The sequence below is a fragment of the Quercus robur genome, chromosome 6, assembly GCF_932294415.1.
Source record: "Quercus robur chromosome 6, dhQueRobu3.1, whole genome shotgun sequence".
In the NCBI taxonomy this organism is placed as follows: domain Eukaryota; kingdom Viridiplantae; phylum Streptophyta; class Magnoliopsida; order Fagales; family Fagaceae; genus Quercus; species Quercus robur.
The window spans coordinates 36,203,907-36,217,976 of NC_065539.1; positions in this window are offsets into that span (position 1 = coordinate 36,203,907).

Sequence of the window (14,070 nt, forward strand, 5' to 3'; positions counted from 1 at the left end):
TACCCCCCAGCCCGCACAAAAAATACCCTTAGTTATTATAGCTAATACTTATTAAATGCTCCTACCTACTTTTTGTTTTTGGGTTTATTAAATACCACTCTGTTTCTTTAGTCTTGAAATAAAACACAACTTCTAAATAAACCATTGACGAACCTTAAGTCCTCCATTAGCATGTCTTGCACTGAATTTTTTAGTTTGTCCCTATCATATTATAATTTGAACCTATTATGAGTCCACATTAACCAAAATAATAAAAATTCATATATATTACACTTAGTATTTATCTAACTACTAATAGTTTCATTCATAACTTGAGTTTTGGCTCTAAAAAAATTTAAAATATATCATTCATGTGAGAAATATCTCAATAGATAAATACAATATTATGAATAAGCATTTTTTTGTAGAGTTTTTTTTTTTTGGGTATAATTACATTAAATATCACTTAGTATTTAAATGAATAGCTTTTAATTTTTCAAATTGGTCTCAAATATTATATATTCACATAATGTGTATAGGTGCGTGCATCATATATAAAATCCCCCCCCCCCCCCCCCCGGCCTCCCTTCAACTCAAATCCTGGCTCCACCACTGATCCTAATCTCGAGTTGAACATTTTCTAGCCAATGCATCGACACACTTGTTTGCTTCACAAAAATAGTAACTCATTTTCACTTGAAAAATCTAGCTAACGAGAGTCTTGCAATTCAATATGAGAGAAGCATGATGTAAACTATTACTATTCTCCTTTGTTATCCAACCAAACATAAGGTAGAAAATTTCTTAGTTTTTTAATAAAATTGCAATTTGTATTCTTACAGTCTGGACCATTTTTAACCATAGTAATATGGACTCTAAAGTTTAAATTTTGGATAGGTTAAAACATTATTTTAATTTTTTAAATTTTATCCGAAGTTTTTTTTTTTTTTTTTTTTTGGGTTCTTAGACTTTAAAATGTTTGCTTTTTCTCTTTAAACTTTGCAATAAAGAGCTTTTTCCAGTAGTTTGAGGGAAAAAATAAAAACAAAAAATTTTAAGTTGAAAAACAAAAAGTGAAACATTTTCAATAATTTAAGGACAAAAATGAAATTCATGTAAATTTTTAGGATGAAGATAATATTTTTAGCCTTTTGGATATGTGCTTCTAGCATTTGGTAGAGTTTGAAAAAAGGCTCCTTCATCCAGATTAACTAGTCGCTAATCTGTGCAATGCACGGGAAATGTATTGAGTACAATATATAATTTAATCTTTGTTTATTTTACTACAACACCAAAATTGAATTTGTAAAATAAAATCATATAGCTAAAACATTTGTTAACAGCTATACGTTTTAGACATTTATTAAACTATATTATTATTATTATTATTATCAACTTAACAGTATTTTAATATATGATACCAACATGCTTCAAGAAAATGTCCAACACTGAAAACAATTTCGAAAACAAACTCAACTAAACAGTTTGATGAATAAATATATTACAATCTATAATATAAGCCAAGAAATAAACTTTGAAACCAATATGAACAAAATCCACGTCAAACAAAACCATTTCGATCATTAAGAATATGACTCACTAAAGTCATGAAAAACACAGGATTCATTACCAAAAAAAAAGAAGCATATTTAGTCTTTATAGATTTTGCCTAAGTACCCAGATACGATGACACATACTCACACAAAAATCATTAAAGAAAGAATCAAAGAACATACACAACATGTACATACGCTATGAAAGTAAAAATAAGAAAAACAAAAGAGACGTAAACATGGACAATTAAAGAAAAAATATAGGAAAAAAAAGTTAGGAATAGAAATATAAGATAAAGATGGTTTACCCTCAAAAAGAATAATCCATGGATATTCATTGAAATCTTCTAGATAATTTCTAATAATAGAAAAAATAAAACCCAAAAGTTATGATGTTAAAACTTCCAAAAGGCCAAATTTTTTTTTTTTTTTTTTAAATCAGAAGATTCAAAGCTTCAAAAGTATTGAAATAAAACAATATATATATATATATATATATAATTATGCAATAGAGAAATACAATAGAAAGAAGGGAATCAATGATTATAGCTTTTCTACTATTGAAATTGGCCAGACAATTAAATGTATTGCAAAAAATGAACTTAAAAATTCATATGTAAACCAAACAATTAGAAGATTTTGAGCCAAGAATTTATTAAAACAAAACAAAAGAAGATAATAGGAGATCTAATCATAAAATCTAAAATAAAAAGAATTTAAAATAAAAATAATAATAAAATAGTGGTGACCAATGGCCATACATATAAATATAAGATATTGACCAACCTTTATAAAAAAATGTCAGTTTTAATATTCACTTTGTGGTGAGGGTCCTCAAACATCATCTTCTCCGTGAATAGTTTTTGGGACTTAGGTTTTCTACGCAAGCAATTCTTAAATAGGAGAGAGTAGAGGCGGTGGGAGAGTGTCCTTATTTGGCTAGAAGTCTAATTTGCATTGGAAAAAGAAAACAGTGATGAGGTGGAAAATTTAATTTAAATATTGTGCTAATATGAAAAATTGTGGGAGCTTCAAAAGCTTCGGTTTTATATATATATATATATATATATATAGATTAGTCGATAATTTTTTTTTTAATCTTTTATTGATTCGTTTTCATTTTATATTAAAATTATTTCATATATTTTTTTTCTTCTCACTTGCTCAGGGTAATCAACTAAGTTCTCACAGCATTCTCAAAAAAAAGAAAAAAAAAATCTAAGTTCTCACACAGACACTCATTCACCACCGAAGCTTTCGTATCAAAAGTTATCCACCTTCATTGGTCATAATGGTAAAATTATAAGTCTTTTTTATAGAGAAAATTTTAATTTTTTGTTGACCTGTTTTCATTATATATTAAAATTTTGTATTGTAAATGAAAATACCGAAGAAACTACTCGCCAACTTAAGGTGCAATTCTCAAGAATGAATATTTCCACTACTACATCTATTATTAGCATTGAGTAGATTAAGGTGCAATTCATATTAATTATTTAACTTATTTTCTTTACCTAACATGTTAGGTTTAATTCCTAAAACTTTACATATATAGTTACCTTTGTAGGTAATCTAAATTTATTTACATTTTACATGTATCATATGCACCTGATGAGATTGATAACGACATATCGTGATATGATCCATGTATAGTGTTTTTTTAAATTCTTTAGTGAACAATTTTGAAATATATAACCATAAGAAAATTATTTATTTATTATTTAATCTAGACCGTGTAAATTGAAGATTTTTACATATTATTTAACATTTTCTTTTTGAATGTTTTATTTATTTGTATTGAAAGGAAAATAAAGACAACATAATTAATTTTCTTTCTTTTTTTAATGTGAAATATACAAGTCATACAAGTTGGATTGATCCTTAAAAGACCAAATTATGGTAATAAATTTAACAACCCGTTTAAGGAGAAATTATTAGGTTTACTAGGAGGACTGCTAACATGGTCCTCCATAACCTCCCAACCAATAAATTGCTCTTATTTATGCAAATGTGACATTACCTGATAATTTTAATTTTTTATTCGTTGTGTTGATTGGGAAGTTCACTCACATATTTGCATAAATGACATTATCTTATTGATTGGAAGGACCACATTAGCAGTCCTCCTAGTGAACCTAATAATTTCTCTCGTTTAAGATGAACTATTTTGGCCTGAACTTTATATGACTAGATCTTGATTGGCCCAACCTATTTGCTAGGTCTACTTTCATATTCCTTTCTCTCTGAGAAAATGATGAGGATGAAATTATTATTTTTTATTTTTTATTTTTAGTTTGTGAATTTTTTTAGAGAATTGTTTTAATTGCATAAAGTCTTTTTAGGCTATTCATTTTTTTATGGGATTTAGGTTATTAATTTGATATGACATGAACTAATTAAACAGCTTAAACCAACTAACACATATGGCAAGTTTAAGTGACATTTACTGGCATGCTCATCAATAGATATTGACAAAAGAACATTTTTTTTTTTCTAAATGCTACATAATGTTATGGGTACATATCCAAAATTTGAAAATTTGGGAGTAAAATTAAAATGATTCCAAACTTTAAGAGTGTAAATTACAATTTTAACCTAATATTTTCATATAACTTATGGGTAGTACATTGTCAACAATAGATCTGTATGAACATAATGTTATATTAATCATAATATACATTTAAGCATATTGTGAAAGAAAAAAAAATTAGGTTCCTGATATTGCTCACTAGTTAAATTGATGATGATGCCAAGATTGTTAGTAGAGATGATCGTCTAGTAGGATTGCTGACCAAGGTCATCCAAACTCCCTACAAGAACAAATAACAAGAGGGAACACCGGTGTGGTGTTTGCCACAGAGGCTCTGATGCTTAAGTCAGTTAGCTAAGAGAGAAAGGAGAGTTTTGATACTAAAATATCAGAGTTTCTGTATTAGAATTTCGTACCTTTTCAAGTCTTCGGGTGCTGGTATATATATATGTGTGCCTGTTTCTTCCTTCTAACCATTGGTGGTGCTTTAATGGTGGTTTCAATGTGGTATATGTAACGCTCCTGATGGGGTCTTAATGATAATATATGTCTCTCCAATGGTACGAAGACTTATTATTGTCATGTAACGCTTCGCCATTGAATGGGGGTGAATGTCCTCATCTTTGTCTGGCGGGTACCATGAGATGGACGAAGATTGATGTTGCTCTAGTCCAGTCTTCTCTATGGATGAGGATATAATTGGGTCTATGAGCTACCCCCCCCCCCCTCTATTTCGAGGCCTTCTATCTTTGGGACGACCATAGGAATATGGAGACTTTTTTTTTTTTTTTTTTGGCGGTTATGGCGCTTGGGGTTCCACTGCCCACATTAATTACTCAGTGGCACCATGGCACGCACCATGGCCACGTGTCATATTTTAATTAGCTGAGAGGTCTCGTTTCCGGCGAAACCTTTCAACTTTCCCGTGCTTTTTGAGGCAAATCTTTTTAACCCTTGCCTTTCTCCTCTCATTTCTTCATTTTTCCTTTGCGTTTAGTTTTTCTGACTTCACAACTACTCCTTCCTCCTTTGTGTGTTTTGCTCTCTATCTTCTCAGTTTCTTCCTTCTCTCAGGTACACCTTTTTCCTTTTGGAGTTTTACTGCTTTCCTTTCTTTGCGCTCCTATTTCCTTTTTAATGGTTGATTATTCTGCAATCAAGCACACTTCTCCCTCTATTGCCTTCTTTTTTGCGCGTTTAGGGGCACTATTAGACTCCTCTAGTGACCAATTAGGTGCGCTTTCAGACTACTCTAATGACTTGCGCCTATAGATTGGGGATTTTGTTCTAGGCAATAGTAACCTTGGTTTGGTGTTGGATAGTTTGTGCCCATTGTTGTGCCAATCTTTAGCTTGGTTTAATTCTGTGTGTGGGGTTTTAAGGATTGAAACTATGGGGTCTGAAATTATATCAAGTGACTTAGAGACTGGCTTGTCTTCTAGTGTCGATCCGGTTGGGGCCGGGATAGACATCACTACCTCCATACCCTCTTCGGTACCCTCGTCTTCCCATCCTTCTGCCTCTGATACATCTCGGCCGTTTCACGCCCTTAAAGAGGAGTGTTCTTTGAAAAGAGATACTTTTAGGAGGTTTAGGGATAGGTTTCAATTCCCTGACGAGACTAGGGTTCGTCTTCCTAGGAAGGGTGAGAAGTCTTGTGCTTTTGCCCATGGTGAAGTCTGTTTCTATGAGATTGCATTCTTGTGTGCCCTTAGATTTCCCGTCCATCCATTTATAATGGAACTTCTTCATTATTTGAACATAGCTCCAAGACAGATTATGCCGAATTCGTGGAGAATCTTCATAAGTTGTGTGGTGCTCTAGACGATCGTAGCTGACGGGGATATGATCACTTTAAATGAGTTCGTCTACCTTTACCGTTTGAAGGAATCTAAAGAATTTGGATATTATAAGCTCGTGCCTTGGGATAGGAGGTCTCAACTCATTGTCGATCTACTTTCGTCCTTCCGTTACTGGAAATCTAGGTACTTTTTCATGTTGAGTGATGGTTGGGAGACCCTTTCTGACAATTTCTAGGGGGATGTCCTTAGGCTACTGCGTCAGTGGGAGATTCCTCAACTTGGTGCGTTCACTTCTTATGTGATGCATTATTTTCCTTTTGATATTGTTTGCTTTGATCGTCCATTTTGACCTTGTGTGTTTTTCTATTTTGCAGCTAAAGAACATCTTAAGCTTGAAAGCCAGTTTGTGGAGCGGGTCCAAAAGGCTATAAAGTACACGAGCACAATAGACAACTTTGACAAGTTGGTTGATCCTTGGACCTTAACTCATCACTATTTGGGACTGGAGCCTTCTAATTTCGTCTTTCGTGCTATTTGCCGAGAAGAGAAAAGTAAGTCAACTTGGGGCAAAGGTGGATCGTCTTTCTTTCATTTCTTCTTTTACTTCTCTTCTTCTCTTTTTAACTTTTTATTTATTTTTTATTGTGTAGAGATGACGAAAAAATTTAACCGAGAGTTGTATGTTAAGATCAAGTCGAAGAAGAATGAGCCCCCCTCTAGCATTGGCCAATGGAGGGTGAAGGTTATTGAAAAAGAGAAAGAGATGGCAGAGAATGGTTTGTCCACCCCTGCCTTGGACGAAGGGCGAACTGCTTCCCCAAACCTTTCCCTTGAGGAGGTTACTCCTCATGCAAAGAAACGCAAGACCGAGGACAAAGGGAAAAGGAAGGTAGGGGCCAACGTCTGGACAGATGCTGGGACGGCCTTGGTTTGTGCCACTGAGGTCGTGACTCCTGATGAGCTGAAGGAGATTTCTGGCGTGCCTTCTCACGAGGTGGTTGACCACCACGTTCACAAACTCGTCCAAGTAACCTTCTTTCATTTCTTCCTTTCTTTCATCCTTAAGTGTCAATTATCTCAATTGGTTTTGACTATTGCATTTTTGGTTGCCAGGTGTTGGGAGAGGCGATGCACATTACCTCCCAATACTTGGTGAACAAGGAGAAAGCTGTGGTGGCTACTTCCAAGGTGGAGGCACTGGAGGTTAAAGCTTTTGGTTTAAGAAAAGACTTGATAGCGGCAAGGGAGGCTAACAATACTTCCAAGGAAAAGATCAAGACTTTGTTTGAGCAGCTGAGTGCGGAGAAACTATTGGTGAAACAAAAGGACGAACAACTCGCTGTGACCAACCTGAAAATGAAGAGCATCATCACCAAAGCCGTCCATGCCTTCCAACTTACAAATGAGTACAATGCCATCTTATTCGGCTGGTACTTCAAAGGTTTTGAACTGCTGAGAAGATACCTGGTGAAACACAGTCCTGGAATAGATTTGGAGGATCTGGACTTCGAAGCTATTGACAAGGAAATTGAAGTAGACAAGGCGGCGTAGGCGTCCCAAGCTGCTGCAATTGCTGGCAATGATCCTTTAGAATCCAAGAAAGATGGAAATGATGCTCCTACCACATAGTTTTATTACCTGTTTCTTTTCTCCCTTTTTTTTAAATGCCCTGTTTGTTTTGGGGCTATTAAACAATTTATAACTATTGGGTGCCCTGCCTATTTTGGGGTTGTTTGAACAATTTATAACTTTTTCATATATATATATATATATATATATATCTGTGTGTGTGTGTGTGTGTGTGTGTGTGTGTGTGTGTGTGTGTGTGCATACCATCCTTGAGTTCATGTAGTTTGTGAATGCTTCTGGTTTACCTTTCCTATTTTGTTATAACTTGCTTAGCTGAGGTATGTCTTTCATCCATCTTGGGACTTGGGGAAATTTTTGCTGAGGCGTATCCTTCGTCCCTCTTAGGACTTAGATGGGATTTTTGTTGGGGCATGCTCTTCGTCTTTCTTAGGACTTAGAAATTTTTCTGGCCCAATTACGAGTTTCCATCCAGAGTTTTGACTTCTTTGAGGTTTCTTATAGAGAAAGATGTACGTCCTTTCAAGGGACCTTTTCGTTATTAAATAATGTGGTCGACATTCGTCCTTCCAAGGAATCTTGTTGTCATTGCTGGGTGTGGAGGGTTTACATCCACTTAAGGAATCTTACCGCCTGGATGACGTACATCCATTTAAGGAATCTTATCGTCTTTTTTTATTTATTTATTTTTATTTATTTTTATTTTGTGTGTGTGTGTGTGTGTGTGTGTGTGTGTGTGGACAATGTACATCCATTTAAGGAATCTTATTGTCGTTTCTTTGTGTGGATGACGTACATCCATTTAAGGAATCTTATCATCTTTTTTGTGGACGATGTACATCCATTTAAGGAATTTTATCTTCTTCTTCTTCTTCTTTTTATTTTTTTTAATTTTTTTATTGTAGACGACTTACATCCGTTTAAGGAATCTTGTTGTCTTTTCTTGTTAAAATGATTTACATCTTTCTTGAGGAATCTTATCATTTTAACTAGGTCAGGAATTTTTGTATCCCATTGGCAATTTAGTTTCGACATGAGTGAAAAATTAAGCAAAATGTGTTAAACATTGGATAATGATTTTATCGATCTTTTTCGAAAAGGGAAACATTAGTTATCACTAATTGCTTACAAATGAGCTACAGTTTCAATTTGTAATACCTTTTCAGATGCTCAACACTCCATGGATGAGGCAATTTGTTCCCATCCAGATCTTTTAGGTGATAACTTCCACGCCGAGAGTAGTGGACGACCTTATATGGTCCTTCCCATGTTGGCCCTAATTTTCCTTGTGCTGGATTCTTTATTGCGGGCATTACTCTTCATAGGACGAGGACTCCGATGTTGAATCTTTTGAGCTTTACACTCTGGTTGTAGTACTCGATCATCTTCTGCTGGTACTTGGTCATCATTTGAGAGGCTTGGTCTTTGACTTCGTCCAGACAATCCAGGTTCAGCTTCAACTGGTCATCGTTGCTGCGTTTGTCAAAGAACTCCTTCTTGAGGCTGGTAAGTCTTATTTTGGCAGGGATGACTGCCTCTGTGCCATATGTCAAATTAAAGGGTGTCTCTCCTGTTGGGGTTCTTTTTGTGGTTTTGTAGGCCTACAAAACGCTTGGTAACTCTTCAGGCCATGCTCCTTTTGCCCCCACTAATCGGGCTTTAATGATTTTCAGCAATGTCCGATTCATTACTTCGATCTGCCCATTGGTTTGGGGATGTCCTGGGGATGAGTATTTGTTCTTGATGTTGAGACTGGAGCAAAACAATCTGAATCCTTGACTGTCAAATTGATGACCGTTATCCGAGACGTTCGCCTGTGGGATCTTGAACCTGCACACAATGTTTCTTCATACAAAACTTTGTACCTTTGCTTCTGTGATCATGGCAAGTGCCTCTGCCTCCACCCATTTTGTAAAATAGTCAATAGCGACAAGCAAAAATTTTACCTACTTCTTTCCCTATGGTAGAGGTCCCATAATGTCAATCCCCCATTGTGCAAATGGCCAGGGGGAGGTGGTGGCTATCATCCTTTCTCCTGGGACTCATTGGACATTCCCATACCTTTGGCAGCTATCGCACTTCTTCACGAAATTTGCTGCGTCTTGTTGCATTGTTGGCCAGAAATACCCTGTCCTCATGATCTTTCTCACGAGGGACTTTGCTCCCATGTGGTCACCACAAATGCCCCTATGAACCTCTTCCAGAACATACTTGGCTTCTTCTTCGTCAACACACCTCAAGTAAGGTTGTGAGAAGCCTCTTTTGTAGAGTTCGTTATTCAGCATCGTGAATCGGGCAGCGCGTTTTTTAGTATGCTTGGCTTCGTTAGAATTTGGTGGTAATTGTCCATCCTTAAGATAGGATAAGATTGGGCTTATCCATCCTACATGTGTGTGAACTGGGAAAGTCTGAAACTCATCGATGCTGGGATAGTTCTACTCTTCCAATTTCCAACCATTCACTTTTGCTTGATTGTCTGTTGACGCACTTCTAGCCACTTCGTCAACTTCTACATTTTGATCTCATGGGACTTGGGCAAATTCTACCCGATCAAACTTGCTTACTAATTAGTTCGTCAACTTGAGGTATCTCTGCATCCTTGTCTCATTTGCTTCAAAATCTCCCTTGACCTACCCTATGACGAGCTGTGAATCACTTCTTAGTAAAGCGTTTTTAGCTCCAAGCACCTGGGCTATCCTCAACCTCGTCAATATAGCCTCGTACTCTGCTTCGCTATTGGTTATGGGGAATTTAAGTTGAATTCCATACTTCAAATTGTCCCTCTCTAGGGAAGTGATGATGACGCCTGCTCTACTTCTTTTCTACGTGGACGACCCATCCGTATGTATCGTCCAGAGTTCTTCCTGGTTATCTTCGTGTTTGGGGGAGGTGAATTCTATTATGAAATCTGCCAGCACCTGAGCTTTTATGGCTGTTTGAGGTTGATATTCTATATCGAACTAACTAAGCTTGATGGCCCACTGTACCATTTGTCCAACAGCTTCAGGTTTATTCATTGCTTTCTTGATGGGTTGGTTCGTCATTACTATGATCGGGTTAGCCTGAAAGTATGGACGAAGCTTTCTGGAAGCTACTATTAGGGCAAAGGTGATCTTTTCTATTCGCAGGTATTGTGCTTTGTTTTCTTCCCTGATCAAGGCTGTGCTCACCGCGGTTGTGGACACGGTTAAGTACAAGAACAGGTCTTCTCCCTCTTTGGTCGGACTCAAGAATGGGGGGTTGCTCAGGTAACGCTTTAGCTCGTGGAATGCTGCTTCACACTCGTCTGTCCAGATGAAAGCTAACTTTAAGATCTTGAAGAAAGGAAGGCATTTGTCCGTTGCTTTGAAGATGAACCTGTTAAGGGCTGCTACCCTTCCAGTGAGGGATTGTACTTCTTTGATTGTCTTCGGGGAGGACATTTCGAGGATGGCACTTACCTTTTCTGGATTTGCTTCTATTCCTTTCTGTGATACCATGAAGTCGAGAAATTTTCCAGAGGAGACCCCAAAGGCAGCTTGTTCACCTCGTCCATGACTGCTTTGTTTCGTTCAAGAGCAAAAACTCTTCTTTTCTACTGGACAGGCTTCTTCTCAGGATTCACGTTCAGGTGGTGTTGAATGATGTTTGTTGGTATGCCTGGCATATCTTCATGACTCCAGGCAAACACGTCCAAGTTATCTTTCAGGAAGCTGATGATTTCTTTCTTTGTCTGGGGGTTTAGACTCATCCCTACTTGGGTCATCCTTAAAGGATCTCCTTCGACCAACTCAACCGTCTCAAGTTTCTCGGCAATTTCTGGTGTCTTTTCCTCAATTATCCATGTGTGGTTTTCTTTTGACACTAAGACTGCCTGGTAACATTCTCACGCGAGCACTTAATCTCCTCTTATTTCCCCAATTCCCTGTTTTGTTGGGAACTTCACCTTTAGGCAATACGTAGAAGTGGCTACCTTCTAACGATTGAGGGTAGGCCTTCCTATTATCACATTGTAGGATGAAGGTGAGTCTACTACCAAGAAGTTGTGTTTATTGGTTACCTGGAGGGGGTACGAGCCAGCCTTGACTGTTAGTGTTACTATTCCCGGTGGGTACACCTTATCTCTACTAAAACTAACAAGGGGGGATTCGAATGGACGAAATCTCTTTGGGTCTACTTTTAACTGCTAGAAGGCAGAGAGGTAAATGATATCTGCCGAGCTTTCGTTATCTACCAAAACCCTTCTAGTATTGAATCCTTCAATCATGAGCATAATGACCAATGGGTCGTCATGAGGCTGTTTCTCCCCTCTGGCATCTTCTTCCCAAAATAACATATCTTAGTTCGTCTGCCTTTGCTTCAGAGGTGGCATCCCATAAACGCTGTTTACTTGCCTTTAAGTATGACTTCCTAAGAGACTCGAATGAACCCCTTGTAGACGATCCCCTTGCGATTGTCTTTATCTCCCCTATGGCACTTTGTGGATTGACAGGCAAGTGGTCTTCATTCCTCTAAGGGACTTCGTGTTGACCTTGGTTGTCATCCTTGGATTTGTTGGAGTCTCCCTTCTTCACGAACTTCTGCAACTTCACTTTTCGTATAAGCTCCTTTATTTGCTCCTTCAGGTCTTTGCAATCCTCTGTGTAATGCCCGTGATCTTTGTGGAAACTGCAGTATTTTATCTTGTAACGCACGTTGGGTGACGAGTGTAATGGCCTAGGCCATTTGAGGTAATGTTCATCTTTAATCTACGCCAAAATCTGGTCAACGGGCATATAACTAAAGGAGTGAACTTTACCGTACGAGGGTTTTTGTCATCTTTTCATCTGTTCCCTTCAACATTCTGGCGATCTACCTGATCCCATTTTCATCCTCTTCGGTCATCTTCCTTCTCTTTCTTCTTCTCCTTGGGCTTCTCTACCCCTTCTATTGCTGCCAAGGCGTCCTCAGCATTCATATACTTTTGCACCTTCAAGAGCATTTCCGCCATCGTTTTAGAAGGATTCTTCGCCAAGGAGACCATAAACTCCCTAGATTTCAATCCAGCTTTGAAGATTGTCAGTTATACTTTATCATCTGTTTCGTCCACCTCCAATGTTTCTCGAGTAAAACATGTTACATACGATCTTAGTGTCCTTCTCTCCTTGCCTGATGGTGAGCAGATGGTCTGCTGACCTCTTTAGGCGTTGCCCACTAACAAAGTGACGGAGGAAGGAATTGCCTGGCTACTTGAAGTTGTCGAAGGACAATGTTGGTAGCTTAGTGAACCACTCTTTGGTTGCTCCTTTGAGAGTAGTGGGAAAAGAATGACATAGTATCTCGTCAGGGGGCTACTGGAGTCCTAAAGTCGTTTTAAAAGTGTTGAGGTGATCCAAGGGATCCTTTAGTCCATCAAACGGTTCGAGCTGTGGTAGATGAAACATTGAGGGTATCAAGCACTCCAAAACAGCCATGGTGAAGGGTGAGTTTGTCCTCCTGACCATTCTGTCTAGATGTTGGTTTGTTTGCTCTTGATGGCATTCCTTAACTCATCCTTCTCTTTTCTCATTTCTTTGAGAAGGTCCGAGCTTGCCCCTTTTGGAGTACCTGGTCGTCTTTTCTGACTGTCTCCATCATCATCTCGGTTGGTCTTCGTGTGATTGTCTTCCTATTGCAATTGCAGCCTCATCTCCTGGTTCGGTCTGGTAAGCTCCTCCACGGTGGCTGCGAGCATTTGAATTTGCAGAGCTAATGTTGCAGGATCTTGGTTAGCATTGGATTCCATCTAGACTTGTGAGTTGAGTGGAACTGTGCTTTCGAATCTAGGTGTGAAGAAAGTCATCCCCACAGATGACGCCAAACTGATGATGCCAAGATCGTCAGTAGAGATGATCATCCAGTAGGATCACTGACCAAGGTCATCCAAACGCCTTGCAAGAACAAATAACAAGAGGGAACACCGGTGTGGTGCCTGCCACAAAGCCTCCAATGCATAAGTTAGTTAGCTGAGAGAGAAAGGAGAGTTTTGATACTAAAATATCAGAGTTTTTGTATTAGAATTCCGTACCTTTTCAGGTCTTGGGGTGTTGGTATATATATATGTGTTTGTTTCTTCCTTCTAGCCGTTGGTGGTGCTTTAATGGTGGTTTCAATGTGGTATATGTAACACCCTTGATGGGGTCTTAATGACAATATTTGTCTCTCCAACGGTACGGAGACTCATTATTGTCATGTAACGCTTCATCATTGATTGGGGGTGAATGTCCTCATCTTCATCTGATGGGTACCATGAGATGGACGAAAATTGATGTTGCTCTCGTCCAGTCTTCTCTATGGATGAGGATATAACTGGGACTATCAATTGATTTGGTGGATTACTTAGGAGGGACGCTTAAATTATACTACATGTATTCTATTCTTAAAATTATCAAATATGGATTAAGTTACTTACTAGGCTCCTATTATTTCACAATTAAAAAGAAAGTGAATATTAAAACTTACCTAATGTGGTTTGGTTCTAACTACCATCACAGTTTCATTTGCAATATTTCTATTTTTAAGTTTGACACCTTAAAGTTTTGATTAAAATGAAATAGATATAGTTTTATCCAAATTAATATGTTTTGCATTTTTAGGAAAAAAAAAATGCCCCACAATTTCC